This window comes from Mesitornis unicolor, unplaced genomic scaffold (genome assembly GCF_000695765.1).
Source record: "Mesitornis unicolor isolate BGI_N332 unplaced genomic scaffold, ASM69576v1 scaffold1107, whole genome shotgun sequence".
NCBI classification, from domain to species: domain Eukaryota; kingdom Metazoa; phylum Chordata; class Aves; order Mesitornithiformes; family Mesitornithidae; genus Mesitornis; species Mesitornis unicolor.
The window spans coordinates 30,247-48,539 of record NW_010195477.1 but is presented as its reverse complement, the minus strand read 5'-3'; the positions used below and the strand labels follow the sequence as shown (position 1 = coordinate 48,539).

Here is an 18,293-nt window from a genome sequence, read left to right as displayed (position 1 = left end):
ATGGAGGAGAGGAAACAGCCTCCACACCTGCCTTCCTCCTCCCTTTACACTTGCCTGGAAACTTACCTACAGTTTATTCCTACTTCTGGGCTAGACCCAGGACAGGACATAACTAGCATGTAAAATCTCTAGGCAGGACATTTACCCAACTGCTTTGGCAACCATGCATCCTTCCTGAAAATTACCATGTGTCTTTTGGGTTTTATTTCCACCTCTGCTATACCAGTCCCTGTGGCAGAGCTTGAATCCCGGTTCTGTTTTCCTCCATCATCACAGCTGGGGAGGGATGACTTCTGGTTACAAGACCATGGGCTCAGTTCAGCCGATATTTGGTACAGCTCTGATGGGTCTGAGCGCTGAAAACTCCTCCTCTGCAGCAGATCAGGCTTTGGTTCAGGACATTTCAGATGCGAAAATCCCTAGAAACCCCAGCGCTGACCACGTTTGGGCAAAAGTTGTCCTGGCACAATCTGATACCACCAATGATCACAGCCTCCATCATCAGAAATGCTGCTTTATTTCCTTCGGTAAATCAGGTTTGTGTTGTCTTTTTTACCTCACATCCTCGAAACATTTTGTAAGCGGGCAGTTATGCATTTGTCAATGCGAGGATCTAATTGAAAAGCTGAGCAGGGAAGAATTTACCTCCACATTTTGGAACAGGGACAGAGTCTCTCTTCCTGCTTAGCAAGTCAGGGCTGCAGCAGAGCAGCTACACATCTTTTGTCACCCATAAATTATTTAAACACAGAAATTCAATCACTTTCTTAGTGCTATTAAGAGACCTGCACATACAGCACTTGTATCTCAAACTACTGAAACAAAGTCCCCAAAAAAGAAGTCAGCAGATTCCAAAATCCACGGTGCAACCTACACTTCTAGTAACAGGCACAAAACCAGCTCCTTTAACGTCTGCAGGTACGTACGTGCAAACTGGGGAGTTTAATAGATGAAATGCACTTCTGTGATTTAAAAAAGAAAGGAAGAAGAGGGATAAATGAGTTTGGACCAGGAGTGTTCATTTACTACCTGTGTCCTGTGTCTGGAAGCCTGGGGAGCACCCGGATTCCAGCCCAGACAGGCAGAGGGGCCATCAGGCCGTCCTCTTTCATTCCTCTTGACTCCTTTATACAGCTGACAGATTTCAGCTCCGAAATTAAATCCTTTAATGTACTAGCTCAGCCATAAGTCGACACCCTGAACTAGATGTAACCAGAAGCCCAGAAAGCGGCCGAGCGGTGGCAGGTTTCCAGGAACTGCCTTGGATTTTTTGGGGGGCTCTTCCCCTACCCAAAACCCCTCAATCCTTCAAGGGACGGAGTTTTCCATGTCCGGGGCACATTTATCTCTGCTGCAAAGCAGCCAGAGCGCGCTTTGCCCACCACTCCACCTTCTGCAAAGCTGTCAACATTGGCTGTGTGTTTGCGTACACGCATTTGGAGCCGCTCTCCGCCGCGCCAAGAGGGCCGGGAGCCAGCCAGACTGCGTGACGAATTCCTGCTCGCTTCCCCAGCAAGCGCCTGGAAACGCCTGCGTTTGCACCGCTCCGAGCGGGGGGAACAAGGCAAAATAAACAGGAGGTGCTGTGCCGACAGCCGCGGCCATGTGGCTCTACAGCACAAAGAGAGAGGCGATGCTTCTTACGTGAATTAGGGCTCTTCGGGCTTTCTGCTGCAGGCCCCACAGGGTTGGGCACCTGAATCCTCAGAAGCCTGCAGATGCATCACGGGTTGTTTCTGGGAGGCAGAAGCCGCAGACCATGAGCTGGAAATGTGGTAGAGGCAACGGGAAACCCAAGCTTAGGGTACAGTGGACACTGAGACCAACCTGGAGCATCACTGATAATGTCACTGTTTTAGATAATAATGATTCATAAACAAACTTGTAACCATTCTTGGCACATTTCCACAAATCTTAGTGCAAAGTCCCTCAGTGTTCTAGTAGGGTTTAAATGTCTAGATCAGATGAGAAGCCAACAGAACAAGACATGGAGCAAAGGTGCCTCTGTGTCTCTAGAGCAGTTTGGGGATGGCAGAGCAGCCTCCCTGTCCTAACTCCAGGACCCAGACAGCTCACGTTACTCACACCGAGTCCTCAAAGCACTGCAAGCCCCAGCCACGTCCCAGCAGATGCAGGAGCACAGACGAGGAAGATGGGGGCTGCAAGAGGATGCTTTGCAAAGCCATCACCTTAACAAGAACTGCACCACAGCTGACAACACTGATGCTACTGCAACACGCTGTTCTCAGCAGCACAAGGATAGAGCCAGACCCCATCCTTCATCTGATCCGTGCTGCTCCAGGTGCAAAAGTAACACCCAGAAAGCATCAGAAGGCCCTTAACAAGAGCCACAGTATCAGAGATCTAAATATAAACACCTCACCTCCAAATCAGTAAACACCAAATGTTAAGCTTGCCAGTCTTTGGGATTCAGTGGGAACATCCCCACTCTTCTTTAACCACCATTACACCAGCTCCCTTTGTCATTTCCCGAGGCCAGCACATCACCTTCCAGGAGGATGCAGGAGAAACCTCCAAGAAAAGAGCTGTAAAGACACTCTGTTACCTGGTGCACAGAAATGCGACAGGGACACAGACAACAGAAGACCCTTTCTGGCTCACAAAACTCCTCCTTAATCAGTCACCTCGTCCCATTGCCTGGAGCCATTTCACTCCAGTAACCACCTCCCCGTGCTCAGAGACTGATGTTTCCCAGGGGCTGACACCTATTTCACCAGATCGATTTGCAACGCAGATTTATTTGCAGCATCAGATCTATTTGCAACTCACTCACATCCAGCGACAGCAGAGAGGGAACGGGCAGGAGGCCCTGGGCTGTGCAGGAGGACACAACCTGCTTTTTGGACCAGGGCCGGTGCTGCACCATTCACATCACTGTCACATACAGCTCTGAAAACAGGAATATTACGGAAAGCCACCTCGTAGCGTGGTCTCCCTGATGCCAGGTACGCAGAATGCTTCCTGCAAGCTACGCTTCGAACACACAACATGCTGGGAGCCCCCAGTAACACAGTCTGGCAGCACACGAGGCCTGCCAACTTGGAAGGAAGAACTAAAAGCAGATGGATGCATCTGCATTAACTCAGGACAATGCAAATCTGTTTTCCTAGGAAAAGTCTGGAAGGAAAGCTGGCTTTCCATGGGGAAAGATCATTAGTGACATCCACAGATTCTGTCAAAGCCTTCTGGCTGGACACTTGCTGAGTGCCTCAGATAGCACCAATCTGTCCAAGGCTGTGCCTGAAGATGTGGTATTTTGTAACACCGCCTGCCCTTCCTTATCCCATCCTTCTTCTCTTTTCCTGCTCTCACTCTCATCCACAATCCATGTGGCATCGCCCCTCGGCTGCTCTGGACACAGAGTTGGCCAAGAGCATCTCGGGTACCAAAGGCAAACTCCCAGCTGTGCCCTAAGCAATTCCTGACATCCAAAATACCCAACCGAGGGCTCAAAGCAATGCAGCTCAGCTCCTGCTTCAGCCTCCTCCACGGTCTGGGCTGACTCACCTTGTTCCTCAGCACCACCAGGCCTGGAGACGCTGGTGGGTCTTTGGGACAGGGACAAGCCAATTAATAATTAACAAGTGCCACCAGGACACCAACCACACCATCAACCTTCCTGTCCCGCAGCCCATTGCAAGCTGCTGACCCAATTCTGGTCTCTACCCTTCGCCCCCTTCCAGCCTCCCCGTGCAGGCACAGCCCGATCCACGCTCCCCGGGAGACGCCAAGCGTGGCCCCTGCAGTGCAGATGTGCTGCTGCACCACGGGGTGACACCAGCACCACAAGAGCCCTGGAGGGGAGCTGAATGGAGACGGCTGCTTACACCCTGCTGCAGTCAGGGCCTTAGCAAACACCAACTCTTGTTTCAGGAAGCCTCAAAAGCACAGATCTGGATTAATAAAAGATGGACGTGGAGAACACCAGAGGACCGCAAACCATCCCTGAATCCCACAGTCTGTTACCTTCAGGAGGCACAGCTGCCATAACACACAAGCCTGGCCATACCTGACAGCTCCAAACATCACACACAGCCAACATCGTGTGTGGGAGACACCAGATCCCCCTCAGGACCTGCACAGAGCTCCCGTGCATCCCTTGTTCTGCTCTATTATCCCTGATGCCTCCGCTGCCACTCGCTTCGGTGCCAACCCCGGGCTTCGCTGTTCTGCTTAATGGGAGGTGAGGGCTCTGAATTTTGCATCAAGCCCCCTGTCACTGCAGGCTGCCAGAGCTGTCAGGAGAGTGGCATATCATAGCCCCACCGAACTTCACAGACAGCTGAGCCGAAACTCCCCCTCCGGCTCCCGGGAACAGGCTGCTGACACTTGAGTTACGAGAAGCCTTCCCTGGGCGATGTGCGGGGCGTGATGAGCGCTGGCCCCACACGAACTCCAGCTGAGGAGAGAGCTGTGTGTTTGGGTGGGTGCCTGACGCGTGTCTGCACCAGCCCTTCACAAGTTTCACCCAGAATCTGTGGTCTCAATCCTGTTCCGCGCGTGCTTGAAATCACAAGGCTCAGTAAAAGGGAGACGGGAGTGAAAGTTTCACAGCTCGTGCTAGGCAGAAGGTCACTTCTGGCTTTAAAAAAATCTGTTTATTAAGCTAGACATGCTGTATATCTCCTCCTTGATCTTGCCACTCTCTGAATTCACACTTACCGTGCTTCACTTCGCATCCCCTGCCACAGAGGAGGACCAAGAGCGATTTTCACAACCCGGCGGATGCATTATGCAAACAGCTTCAGAGAAACACCCACAGAGTCCTCACGACTGAGTTTTTGGGATGTGGAGGGCGGTTCCCTGCTTCACTGTTCGTAAAGTGAGAGACAGGAGCGTAAAGAAAAACAGGATGCTGAAAGAAGAGAGGGAAAAGCAACGCAGCTCTGTCGCCCTTCGCCATCAACAGCAGCACAAACACAACAGGATCGGTGCCCGGTTGTGGTCAGGGAGGTCAGAGCAGAGCAGCACCGGCCCAAATCCGAGCTGCCTCGTCCCCGTGTTGCACAAAGCCGCAAGGGAGTGCAGCACACGCTGTCAGGGCTCGGGCTGAGCGCCAAGCCAGCATCCAGCACGTCATTCACACATGCAGGGACTGAAAATCCACTTGTGGTAACAGCACGTCTGTTCCTGCGAGGTGGTGGCCAACTGCGAGTGCTGCTCACTTCATCACCACCTTCCCCTCCACCCCCAAAGCTCAGCCCATTTAATTGCTGGGTTTTCCTACAGCCCTTTGGAGCAGAAACCATCCAGGCCCCAGGACCCAGGGCCAGGCTCTCCTGTTGGTACCCGTGAGCCACTGCAATGCAAACACCAGAAGAACAAAAACCACCAAGGTGTTTCAGCTGCCTCCGAGCTCTGTCCCTGTTATCATATTTCATACAAATATTTGGCTGAAAAATACATTTCCTGGGACACTGCTGCAGTAAGCTGCTACAACTGTCAACGGAAATGATGTTCTGCCAACGGCAATCTCGCAGTGTCATGTCTAATAACACAGCCCCAAATCCCAACTCACGGGGGACGTGCTCAGCTGCTGGAAGACTCCTCAGTGCCACCCTCAGCCCAAACCTGAGCCCTGCTGTACCTGCGCCCATCGCCCCGGCCCGTTCCCCTTTCCTGCATTTATTGCAGCACGTAATCCCTCTCCAAACTGACCCATCACTTCGAAAAGGGCAACTCCAAGCCTATTTCATTATCCTTATTTATAGATATAGAAATTGAAGTGTTAAGGAACTGATTCTCCTCTGCAGCCCGACAACAGAGAGGAAAGGAGACCCAAGAGTCCTCTCCGGACCACACTTTGTTGACTCTCATGGTTATTTGTGCTGCACTGGGGGTGCAAGCCACAGTGTGCAGACGTGGGGCAAACACACAGCAAGAAGCAGTCCCTGTCCCCACGAAAACACACAAAAAGCAAGTATGTGCATGACAGTGTCATGTTCCCCAGGCCTTCCTGCTACTCTTTTTATGAAGCATGGCAGCACTTCCTTGGGACTATGACCAGGAGACACTGAGAATTAACTCTTTACATAGGGTTTCAAAGTAAGCTTGCTTCCAGAAAAAGGAGCTACAAGAAACAAGACACAGCCCCGTCGAGACTGACTCCCAAGCAAAGGCAGCGTGCGCAGACGGAGGCCTGGGAAAAGCATCCCGCAGCCAGCTCCTAATGTCCTTTTTGGCAGAGAGCAGCAGGGCTGCAGCGTTCATCCATCATCCGCCCAGGTGAGGAGCTCTGTCCACCGAGGAGCAGCGGCGATCCGAGGAGAAAATCCAAGTTATCCCCTCTCACAGGCTCTGTTTCGGGGCTGCGTGACCGCATCCCGCTCCCCCGCCTGCTCTCCTCCAGCTCAAAACGCCGCTTCCCCAGGGACCGTCTGGAAATTTGCACCATGACGTCTGCACAGCCGAAACATCTGCAGCGCTTACAGCACCCCCGTGCAGCACGGCCAGCGTGTGCTTAGCCACCGACACCAAATACAGCCCTCCCCACGTGACGGGGAAGCCGCAGCGTCAAGGGAAATGACACTTTTGGGGGTTTTAGGCCACTAAATGTGACAGAAAGGGGTTGTGCTAGTTAATAGACTTTAATAAGGGAGATGGAACAAGTCCCAAGGGGAAGAGGGGGAGGAAAAAAGACAACTGGGCAGAAGAGCTATAGGGAACGGATTCTTTTGCTATGCACAGCCAGTTCAAATCCAGCGCTGTTTGGCAGCGGCGGAGGCGTGAACACGAGATGTTCCCAGGCCTGAGGGCTGGCAATCCAGCGCAAGTGGGTCTGGGGCCCAGCACGGCCCCAAAATCTGCACAGACTCCATCACCATCACCCAGCACTGCCCAGTGCTGCCACTGGGACAGCACAGCTGCGGGCACAGCTGGACAGGGGGCACCAGGTCCCACTGCACAAACCTTTTCCTTGGTAGCGCAAAGCAGTTTTAGTTGCTCCTGCCCACAGACACATAGGAGTTTCATCCCTGAAACTGCTAAATAAGCAACTCAAGCACCACTAAATAGCTGCATTTCAGGCTATTTTCTTTCTTTCCTGGGATTTTTGGTTTGGTTTTATTTTTTTACAACCAGCAAAGGATTTCTGCCTGACCACTTGACTCCAACTACCATCAGCTGCTTCTGAACAGGGAGGAAAAGCACCTCAAGGCAGTCCAGGCTCCCAAAAAAATGTGCCTCTGATGGGGAAGTGCTGAAACAAACCAGGATCAATACCATGCCAGTCACTCATGGAGGAGTCTGCAGCCTGCACAGGTCACTGCAGTTTCCCATCTGTCTCAGAGCTATTTCTCCCCAATTATAACAAACCCCAGAGATTTAACAGGCATGTTTTTCATCACGAGCAGCTCAATCTGGTGAAAAACTCAACCTCGCATATTTGTTTTTGCAGCCAGCGGGTGGTGCGGTGCTGCAGAAGCGAGATTTGGGTGAGAACTCCAGGCAGAAATCTGCTGGGGCCGGCTGGCGCTCCAGAAGGAACGCTTCCCATTTAACCTCCTCCATCGCCTCCATTTGCAAAGCAGATTAAACATTGGAGAGTTACAACATACAATTATGCAGAGCGAGTTATGATGCCAAGGACAGCACTTTCACCTCTGCAGCTTGATCAATATTACTTCTCGATACCAGAACCAACACGAGAGCTGTCTCTGGAGCGTGGAGCTGCCCATAGCGAGCGCTCCCCTCACCTCTGCGCTTCATTAAGCACACGGGGGATCTGGCAGGGGTAGCAATTAGATACAGAGCATTGAACCACGCACCGATTCTCTGCGGATTCCTCCCAGATTACCTCCACGGCACAACCCATTGATCAGAGGTGCGTGCTCAGGCTCCACAGTTAATTACACTCCCTGCTGACGGATGAACAGCAAAAGCCATCTCTGAGAAAATACGCTGGGAGCAGAACGCCAAGCAACGCAATCCCAAACAAAGACAAAAGGGGCTGGGAAAGATTTTGGAGCTTTCAGGGTGAGAGCTGCCTCCAAAATACACCGGGATCAGCAGAGATGTGGCAGGGGGCACCGTCCCCAGAGAAGGGACAGCTCAGCCACACTCCCTGCCCTGCTGAGTTTGTCCACCTCCAGGACGGGGATTATTGGATACTGGGGAGGCAGCCAGGAGGATGCTGGAGTCTGGAGACCCCCACAGCACTTATGCTCTCAGCTACGTTCTCGTGTCCAGACTTGCCCACTGCACTCCTGGTTTACAGGGGGAAATGCACACAGAGACTGAGGTGTGGATCAGGAGGTAAAGGACAGCTTAGCTCAAAGCCTTGCTCCAACCGTCTGCGTCACCAGAGGGAAACCCAGCAAAGACCATTCCCAAATACCCCAAAAAGGTCTCTGGAGCCTGCCCAACAGCTCAGCAAAGAGCCATGGACACAATATGGACACAGGATGTCAGTCGGATGTTGCTGTGCTTTACCTCCTCTGGGCTCTGTCAGGCAACGCGGGGCAGACACAGCCCTGCCAACTACTCCAGCTCCCGTTTCTCTTGCCAGTTTGGGCAGCATCTTCCTCTGTCTGAGCCACCCTTCGCTTGTTTGCCATCCAAGGCCACTGAGCCCCACGCAGCTGCGCCTCCCAACCCAGCTTATCCTGCTTATAAAGTTAAGAGAAATCTTGATAAAACGCCTTCTCTGCAAGTTTGGGCTAAACCTTGCCATGTGCTGAGCCACAACAGCAGGAGAGATCACTGAAATTTCAGCCCAGCTTGCCAGGCATTGCATGTGAGAGCTGGCAGACGTGTGCTCAGGCCAACACACCCCTGCCTGCACCTTTACCTTTCAGGACACTGAGGACTGCATCGTTGCTGTAGCGTTTTCGGGCGGCGTTGGTTGCCACGCAGTGGTAAACCCCAGCATCACTCTCCCGCACATCCACGATTTGGAGGACGCCGTTTGGAAGAGTTATAAACCTGAGGGACCAAAAGGAAGAGTGTGAGACAGGCTATGCCTTACCCGACCTATTCATCAACTCAAAGCCCTTTTATCCCTTCCTTTTCTCCTGAAAATGTATCACGTGGAGGTTTTGGTGACCACAGCAGAATGGGACCGAGAAATCTTTGAGCAACCCAACTGATGGGTCCTAAAAAGCAGCAGGTACAGACCTATCTGTTGCCCTGGGGTCTTCACAACACAGGATCTGCTTTTGGGATGCCAGGCCAACAGGGTTTTGCTGATACAAACCAACTGTATAGAGTAAAACAACTACACACACACACACACACACACACACATCTCTACATCCAGATTTGGAGAACATTTCCACGTGTACAAGTGCCATCGTGCACCCTACAGTTTCACCACTTGCTTTTCATACAGGATTGGCAGCCAAAGGAAAAAACACATTGCAAAGAAGCCTGAACATCATCCTTTTCCTGCTGCACCTCGAGTAGATGAAGGGACCAACTGCCACCAAAGCAGCCAGGACAGAGCCACCTGAAGCTGCACCATTCCTGGGTTGTGCCCATTGCTTTTGTTCTTGCAGGAGGTTCTGGCTCTCACAAGCTGACCAACTTACAGCCGGGCACTCGGTATCCCAAATTTACCCATGGGGTGCCACTGGGCAACACTTACACAGAGTGAAATGGCTACATGGCTCACAACACGAACACAACCCTGGCTGCGTTGCTCTGAACAAAGCAGATGATTAGCAATTAGCATAAAAGTAGGAGCTGGCTGTCAGCATCTCCATTTTCTGCCTGGATTCCTAGATGGCAGCCTCTTTATTCTTGAATGCAAGGCGCAAAAGCCTACGTGATCCTTTTTAATTATAGATGAGATCCATTTTTAATTGCAAGCCTCTATAAACAGAGCTGCTGAGCTTTGACAGGCAGCTCTGGGTTATCAGTCTTCATTATGAAGAGGACACATTCAAAGGCAATTGCTAAGGGGAGGGACGGCAGCTATTCCACAGGAACAGCACAAAGACAAGTTATAACCATCAACACCAGTCCTTCCATCCAAAAAGACCCCAATAAGTATAGCTGATGAGGAAAACTGTGGTTCTTCTGGTGCTGACACAGCTGGAGTGCCAAGAGCACCAGGTCATGGAGCCAAGAGGACCTCAAGAGATCGCCCATCCTGTGTTCAAGCCATGGTCACCAACAGCACACCCACTCCTAGATATTTATCCTCTATCTCCAGCGATGGAAATACCTTCCCTGCCCTGAGCAGGCTGTCCCAGAGACAAACACCCCTGCTGTGAGTCTGGTGTCTGAGCAGCACCTCATTTCTGCAATCTGAGCTCCTCACTCCTTGCCCTCTTGAAAAAACAGCAGAGGTAACAGATCTCCTCCAGTGACCACACCATCGTTACTGGCACAACCCTACAGCCTGATTCATGGACGTGGACCTGCTGAAGCTTCCCACATACACAAGGGCAACCGCCCCACATCCCTAAAGTCATGCTCCCACTGCTTACAATGATGCTTTTCTCAGCATCAAGCTCCAGAGACTTCAGAGGAGGTGGTACCCAGAAAGCCTCCATATCAAGACGCCTCATCAGGACACGGGAGAAAGGAGCCAAATATTTGCATCCTCTCAGCTCTGTGGAGAGAAAGCCTCCCACTGCGATAACATTTATTTCCGTCATGCATCTGCTATCTGGGTCTGTAATTAATAGCAACGTATTTCCAACATGAGGCGAGGCATCTCTCAGCCGCAAAAAGACACTCTAATCCTGTATCACACATTCACTGAGGCTGGGAAGGACCTCTGAAAACTGGCTGTGGTCTTTCCCCTCTGAGAGAGGTCAAGCTGGACCAGGTTGCTCAGGACCATGTCCACGGTCATGCTCAGCTTCTCTTGAGGGCAGGAAATGAGCCACGGTGTTTCTAGAGAGAGAAGAAGCTGGAGGAAAAGGGAGTGAGCACAGCAGCAGAGATCTACCTCATGCAGTACGTCCTGGTGGGAAAGCTCTCCTGGCAACCCTGAACTGGAGGACCTCAAGCAGCCTGCAAGGACATTTTGCTCCATCCCCAAGTTCTCTGCAAAGAGTCCAGCAGGGCCACAAAGTGATGGAGGGAGTGGAGCATCTCCTGCTGAGGAGCGGCTGAGGGAGCTGGGGCTCTTGAGCTTGGAGCAGAGGAGACTGAGGGGTGCCCTCATTCCTGGGGATCCATTGGGAAAGGGCAGTGTCAGGAGGAAGGAGCCAGGCTCTGCTCTGGGATGGCCAATGGCAGGACAAGGGGCAATGGTCCCAAGCTGGAGCACAGGAGGCTCAAGCTGAAGATGAGGCCAAAGTTTGTCAGTGTGAGGGTTATGGAGCATGGCCCAGGCTGCCCAGAGAGGTTGTGGAGTCTCCTTGTGTGGAGACACCCAAAGCCCTGGCCGTGTTCCTGTGTGACTGCTCTGGTGATCCTGCTGTGGCAGGGGTTGCACTGGGGGAGCTTTCCAGGTCCCTTCCAACTCCTCACATTCTGGGATTCTGTGTGATTGTGTTTGCCCAGTGATTCAGAGCAGACACTTGGTGCTTTTCTTCCACACAAAGAGCAGAACCTGCAGCTTTGTGGCAGGCGCAAAGCCCTTTTGCTCGCAGCTCAAGAGCTCTCCACGTGAACGTGAGCCTATTAAGGCACTCCTGACATGACAGAAGTAAACTCTCCACACTGATAAAACCCTCACTTGGCCAAAATGTGGAAAGAGATACTGTGTTTGCAGAGGGTGTGATCTGCAGGGTACGTGCTTATGTGCAGACCTCCAAAGACCTCTAGTTCTTAGCGAGTGCTCATCGTGGCTCTAGAGAAAATAAACAGCAATGTGAAAGCCAGCCAGCACCTAAAAATGAGGAGGGATCACGCCAAGAGATAGAGCACGCACCCCAAAGTGACTGCAATCCAGGGAAATCCTGCAAGCCACCTCTCAGCAGCTGCTGTAAATTTAAGACCACGGGTTTTAAAAGTACTTCAGGGCCAGAATTGCAAAATACTTGTGTGCCTTGCTCACTTACTCACATATTTAAGTTAGGTCTTGTCCTGGACTTCAGGAAAGGTATTCTGAAAACATCAGTAAGCACTTCTCTACCCTTTGGGCTGTCTAAGTACTTTTTAAGCTTAGCATTCAGCATCTTTAAGGTGGCACCATGCTAGAAGCTGCACCCAAGGGCAAAGGCTGAAGAGAGCGCCCTAAGGCAAGGGCAGCACGAAAAAGATAAGGAAACAAAAAGCAACGTCATTTTACCATAATTCATAGAATCACAGAATGTGTTGGGTTGGAAGGGACCTTTAAAGCTGATCCACACAGAACAGAACCACAGAACGTTAGGGATTGGAAAGGACCTCAAAAGCTCATCCAGTCCAATCCCCCTGCCGGAGCAGGAACACCCAGATGAGGTTACACAGGAAGGCGTCCAGGCGGGTTTTGAATGTCTGCAGAGAAGGAGACTCCACAACCTCTCTGGGCAGCCTGGGCCAGGGCTCTGGCACCCTCACTGAGAAGAAGTTTCTTCTCCAATTTCAGTGGAACCTCCTGTGTTCCAGTTTGTGTCCACTACCCCTTGTCCTATCATTGTTTGTCACCGAGAAGAGCCTGGCTCCATCCTCGTGACACTCACCCTTTATATATTTATAAACATGAATGAGGTCTCCCCTCAGTCTCCTCTTCTGCAAACTAAAGAGCCCCAGCTCCCTCAGCCGCTCCTCAGAAGGGAGATGCTCCACTCCCTTGATCATCTTTGTAGCCCTACGCTGGACTCTCTCCAGCAGTTCCCTGTCAATCCCCAGCCCAATCCTGCAGTGAGCAGGGATATTGGTACCAGATCAGGTTGCCCCATCAAGCCTGGCCTTGAATATCTCCGGGGATGGGGCCTGCACCACCTCTGGGCAATCACTGATCTACCACCTTCATGGTGAAGAAATTTTTCCTCATATCCAGCCTAAATCTGCCCTTTTCTAGTTTAAAACCATTCCCCCTCGTCCTATCACTCCATGCTCTACTGAACAGCTCTTCTCCAGATTTCTTACAGGCACCTTTCAGGTCCTGGAAGGTCACTATAAGGTCCCCCCGGAGCCTTCTCTTCTCCAGGCTTGAACAATTATTATATCCCTCTTAAAAGACACCATAAACACCGATGTAGCAGCATTACCTCAAACGCTGGTATCTACAGTCCCAGAGCCTGGTTTTGTCCACGCATTTCATATTCTGGAATATGAAACCATCACCCTGACGCCCACCTATCCACACGATCGCGTTTCCACAGCCTCCCGAGATGCGCGCGCAGGAGGGAGCCCGCAGCAACCGGCGGCTGGCCCGAGATGCGGTCCTCGGGCACGGCGGGGCGAGGACAGCACGGAGCTCTGGTTGGCAGCCAGCGTTTCCTGGAATTCGCTTAATTCCTTCGAAAGCCGGTTATAGTAAATCCGACGACAACAACCCGACAACAGCGAAAAAGGCAAATCCTTCTGAAAAAGCGTATTAGCTAAAACGTGGTTTAAAAAGCAAGATCTGCAAGCCAGAGGTTACGGTCTGGCTTTTACAAGGAAAACAATTTTCAGGCTGCCTGTGTTGAAAGCAATCTCCGAGCAAGTAATTTCACAACATCCATCGAGCTGTCTCATTAAAAAGCCATTGCCCTATCTACAGCAAGCTTCTCTGCAAACCCTTCTTTTATGTGTTTTTCTTCCCTCTCTTTTTTAATTAATTAATTTTCTCCTCGTTACAAAGCAACAGCCTCCTAGAAACCTTAAGATGCCACACTTCAGACTCAAGGATGTATTATTACACAGTCATTGCTGCCACATTATTCCTAAACCTTATCCCACTCCTTTTTTCCTTCCTCTCCTCCTGCCTCCCATTTTAACGTCCCTGGGAGGGAAACGGCTCCTTCTGCAGAACAGAAGATGAGTTTTTAAGAACTGAAGGACAACGCAGTCACTGAGCTCCTGCAGGAGCGACATCTACAGCCCAACTCACAGCCAAAGAATGGTTTATCCTCTTCTCGTGCCTATAACTGACTTCCATCGAGGAAAAGCTACCATGCTGCAGGATTCTTATCTTATTCTTGGTTTTTTTTGTGGGTTGGACGATGCTTAGAGGAAGGTTAATTTTATTTAGTATAGTTTTATTTATTCTATCAGCTCTCTCTTCACTCTACCTTTTGATGAAGGATTTCCACACTGTAAATGGTCAGGTTTTGGGTTGCTTTTTTTTCCAAGCTAACCCAGGAAAGCAATGAGGGCATCACCTGGGCTCTGCTGGCACAGCTTCGTGGTCCTTCTCCCAGGTGATGACAGGGGAGGGCAGTCCCTCGATGCCGCACTCAAACCGGGCCATGCCATTTTCTTCCACCGTCTGCGACTCCGGCTGCTGGAAAAAGCGCGACAAGGCTGGGGAAAGAAGGGAAGAAGTCAGTAAATCAGTATTTCTGCTCAGAAACACAAGCCTGTTATGATGTGTGAGTTAAGAGGAAGGCTTTTCTCTCCTGAAAATAGCCTGAAATGTAATCCCTCATTTTCCCATGCCCTACAGCCCCTCAGCGGTCCTAACAGCACCTAAAAGGTTTCGATGTGCAAATTTGCTTCTTGGCTCATTTTCTCCTTTAAAGCAGCAGCGTGAGAGAAAAGACAGGCAATGACAGCGTTTCAGCAGTCATCTTCCTGGTCTGCTCACTTGCTCCATTTGGGAAGGAGACGTAGAAGGGGTAAAAGAGAAGGAGAAATGCCACAACCCTGAGAGAGGAGAGTTGCCCCTTGCCTTACAGCATTCCTGCAGCCACAGGAAATTAAAACAAGGCAAGAGGAAGACCAAAGCCAGATGTCGAGTTACTTACACAAAACAACTGCCCACGGGCTGGAAACGCTGGAGATTAGGACAAGAAACCATAAGAGAGATCCTCCTTCTATAGAGTGAAGAGCTTTGCCTGCAGAAACCAACTTCATCCTGCTCATGCAGATGAGATGAGGGGATACAGACACAGCCACTTGCTAAGGATGGATTTCATACACATCACAACACTTGTTTGCTCTCTCCTCCCGGTCTCTATGCATCTTTCTATGCTAAAGAGGCTGAACCTGCTTCAGGGACAAAGCACTGAGGTTTGTGACTGCTCCTGGACCACATCCTTCATCCACATCCTCCTCCCCTTCCACAGAGGCAGCAGAACCCATCAGACTTCAGAAATCTTCCCCTGGGGCGTCAGCATCTGCCCTAGCAGTAGCATCACCCCAAGGCATCGCAGCCACACGGTGGAGTTTTGGATACGCACGCAGGCTCCTCCATGGGGGCAGAAAGCTGCCGTTCCTCTCCACCACAGAACTGGCTCCTGCTCTCAATAAGGCTCTGTTAAACTGCCTTTGCTGGGAAATCCACCCTGCAGCACAAATTTATCCAGCAACGCTGCAACACAAGCGCCAGAAATCCTTATGTGGCACAAGAACCATAGATTTCAGCCAGAAAACAGGCTCGATTGCTGCCCAAGCACGGCGTTGTGGCTTATGAGGACCCCAAGTGACCTCCAACACAATTATGTGCTTGTCCCATCGCCGCTTCCATTGCTTTGGGTGTTACAGGACCCCAAAGCTGAAGTTTTCTTGACATCAGACACAAACACACACTTCATTGCAGTGTTAGCTCAAGAAAGTACACACAGTTTTGAAAATTAAATGCTTTTACACGACCCATTTTAACTTCAGCGTATTCTCAGCTGCCATTAGTGGTGTTTTTTATAAAAACTGAAATAGTTATCACATATTTAAAACAACTCGCTGCTCTCCGCAGCGGCTACAGACTGAATTCTCCCACCAGCTGTCCGCCAAGTCTAGCTTTTCAATTCCATACAAATGGCAAGGAAAACTTGTTTTCCTGGAAAAATGTGAAAAAGCCATTAATATGTAAGGCCCAATTCAGCCAACTGCTTTGCTACTTTCAAATATATACTGCAGACCACTTGAACACAGAGAAATTTCTACAGATTGCGAGAGCTTGTAAGCTCATGTTCATAAAACCTGCTGAATCCCAGAGTTTAAAAGGAAATCCATCAAATGCCAGTGCAGGATGGCACCATCACAATAACACTCTCCTGGCAGCAGATATCGTTAATGCTCTTCAAAAGCCCAGAAATGCACCCGTGACAGCTTTCTCATGAGGATGTGGAGGGGCGAGACTAAAGAGGGACCCTGATTAGGGAGCTCAGCGTCCCCCCGGCTATGAGGGACGTGTGGGTGCAGTCCAAGCAGAGTCACAGCTCCTCGACAGAGCCAGCAAAGGCTGAGGACACCGAAGGTTCAACCCCGGCAGTGCAGAGCAAACCTGGTTTTGTCTCTTAGGGCTTTCTCCTGATAACCCTTGGGATTCAGCAGCTGAGCAGCTCCGTCACCTTCCTTTTACAGGAACATGAACAGGGATCTTCTGTGCACTGAAAGCAACACCAACACAAGATAAGAAGGGTGAAAAGGTTTCTCTGATGCAGGACCATGGATGTCAGGGTTGGGATTTGTTGGCCAGGCTCATCGCTGCTCCACAAGCAGCTTGCGGCCAAGACCCCAGTGTGCTGCGATCCCTTGTGCTCATCTTCTCTCATCCCAAAGGGTCCCAGGGTGGAAAGGAGGAGGCAGAACACGTCCAGCACCTACGGCGTGACCCAACCTGGGCCGAGAGCTGTGCTGCAAACAGCCAGTGCTGGGAGGAAAGGAGAAAACCAGCCAGAGCAAGGCAAACCTGCTGTGGAAGGAGAGGACTGGCAAGCAGATCCTGCTGCACCGACGTGCTGCGGGTCACGGTGAGTGCAAGGCAGGCTCCAACACACTGCACAGCCCAGGGCCACAGGGATCCCTAGGAGGGGCTGTTCTCCTCCCCAAAACACGTTTAGATGGAAGGGACTGCTGCAGAGGGGCTGCACAGTCAGAAGTTTTCATGGAGAGAGGCAGGGAAAGACGATGCTCGAGGGGAAAAGGGAAACAAAGACGACAGATACACACTCGACATTATTTCCAACTCCTCAGCTAGGGTTTAGCTTGCAAAGCCATGCCAAGCCACAAAACACCTCCCAGCCCTGTTGCACCAATTAATCTGAACACCAATACAAGTCACTCAGTCAAAATTACCCCCTGGAGGTGAGAAGGTGAGGAGCATTACAGCAAACTGCCCCAGCACCGGGCTCTGCCCCTTTGGGAACGGAGCCTGCAGCTCCCTCCCCGCCACCACGCTGAACCCGGCTGTGTGCACCAAGGCTCCCAGCCCCAAAACCCAGGGGTGACCGCAGTGTGGTGAAACACGGTGTCCTCCCCCTCTCCCAGCAGCCTGATCCGCGCAGGAGGCCGTGAGCTTGGAAATGCTGCCAGCCAGCAACACTACACCCCAGGCAGAAAATGCAGTCTATGCGAGGAATTCGGCCTTCTGAAACAGGCTCGCTGCTCTCTCCCACAGCGCTTTGCCCCCAGACTTGTCCCCTTTGTGGCTTTTTTACAATGATCAGCAGGTATCTCCAAGATGAAGATCACCGAGATCACACGCACCATCCCCATGACCCATCTCTGAAGGGTTCACCTCCGAACGGGCCATGGGGGAGGAAGGGAAACACGCACAAAGCCATGGGAGCGATTCGCCATGGCTCCATAACACAGTGGAGGCAGAGCCAAAACAGCTCTCAGTCTGCAGGGCCATATGGCAGCACGGGACCAGTGCAGCCCAGTATCACAGAATATTAGGAGTGGGAAGGGACCTCGAAAGATCTTCTTTATAGTCCAAGCCCCCTGCCAGAGCAGCATCACCTAGAGCAGCTCACACAAGAAAACTGTCAGGAGTGGGATTCGAACCCACGCCTCCAGGGGAGACTGCGACCTGAACGCAGCGCCTTAGACCGCTCGGCCATCCTGACACCTCTTCCTCTGGGCAGGTACCAGCTCCCCACCTACTCAAAACAGCACCTGAACGTCGCATCTGGGGATGGTCCAGAGCCTGCGCCTCCATCTGCTGGAGGTTTCACCTGCCGCCACCGGTCCTCGCTCATCTACACACCTCATCCACACAAGAAATAGCACAAAATCCATAAAATAAGCCCTTAAAAGAAGAGTAAATCCCTCCTGGCCTTTCCTCAGATCCCAGACACATCGTGGAGAAGAGATGCTCGGTGTGCATGGATTCCAGCTGTGGCCCTGTCCCTCCAGCTGCAGCAACACCAAACCTCTCCTGCGTTGCTGCCAGCAGCGCGGGCCCGTTCCCTCCAGGCACAGCAAACGTCTTCATCTGACAGCCACAATTACTGTAATTTTCCAGAACCTCCCTCACACAAAATGTTTAAGCTACATTAACAGCTTTACCAAATCTTTGC

At 51.4% G+C, this 18,293-nt stretch overlaps 1 non-coding gene across 1 annotated transcript; it reads right to left on the bottom strand.

The window, feature by feature from the left end:
- Positions 1-17,757: 17,757 nt before the first annotated feature.
- TRNAL-CAG lies at positions 17,758-17,840 on the bottom strand. Its single transcript has one exon. It is a non-coding gene; the product is annotated as a tRNA-Leu (tRNA).
- Positions 17,841-18,293: the final 453 nt, after the last annotated feature.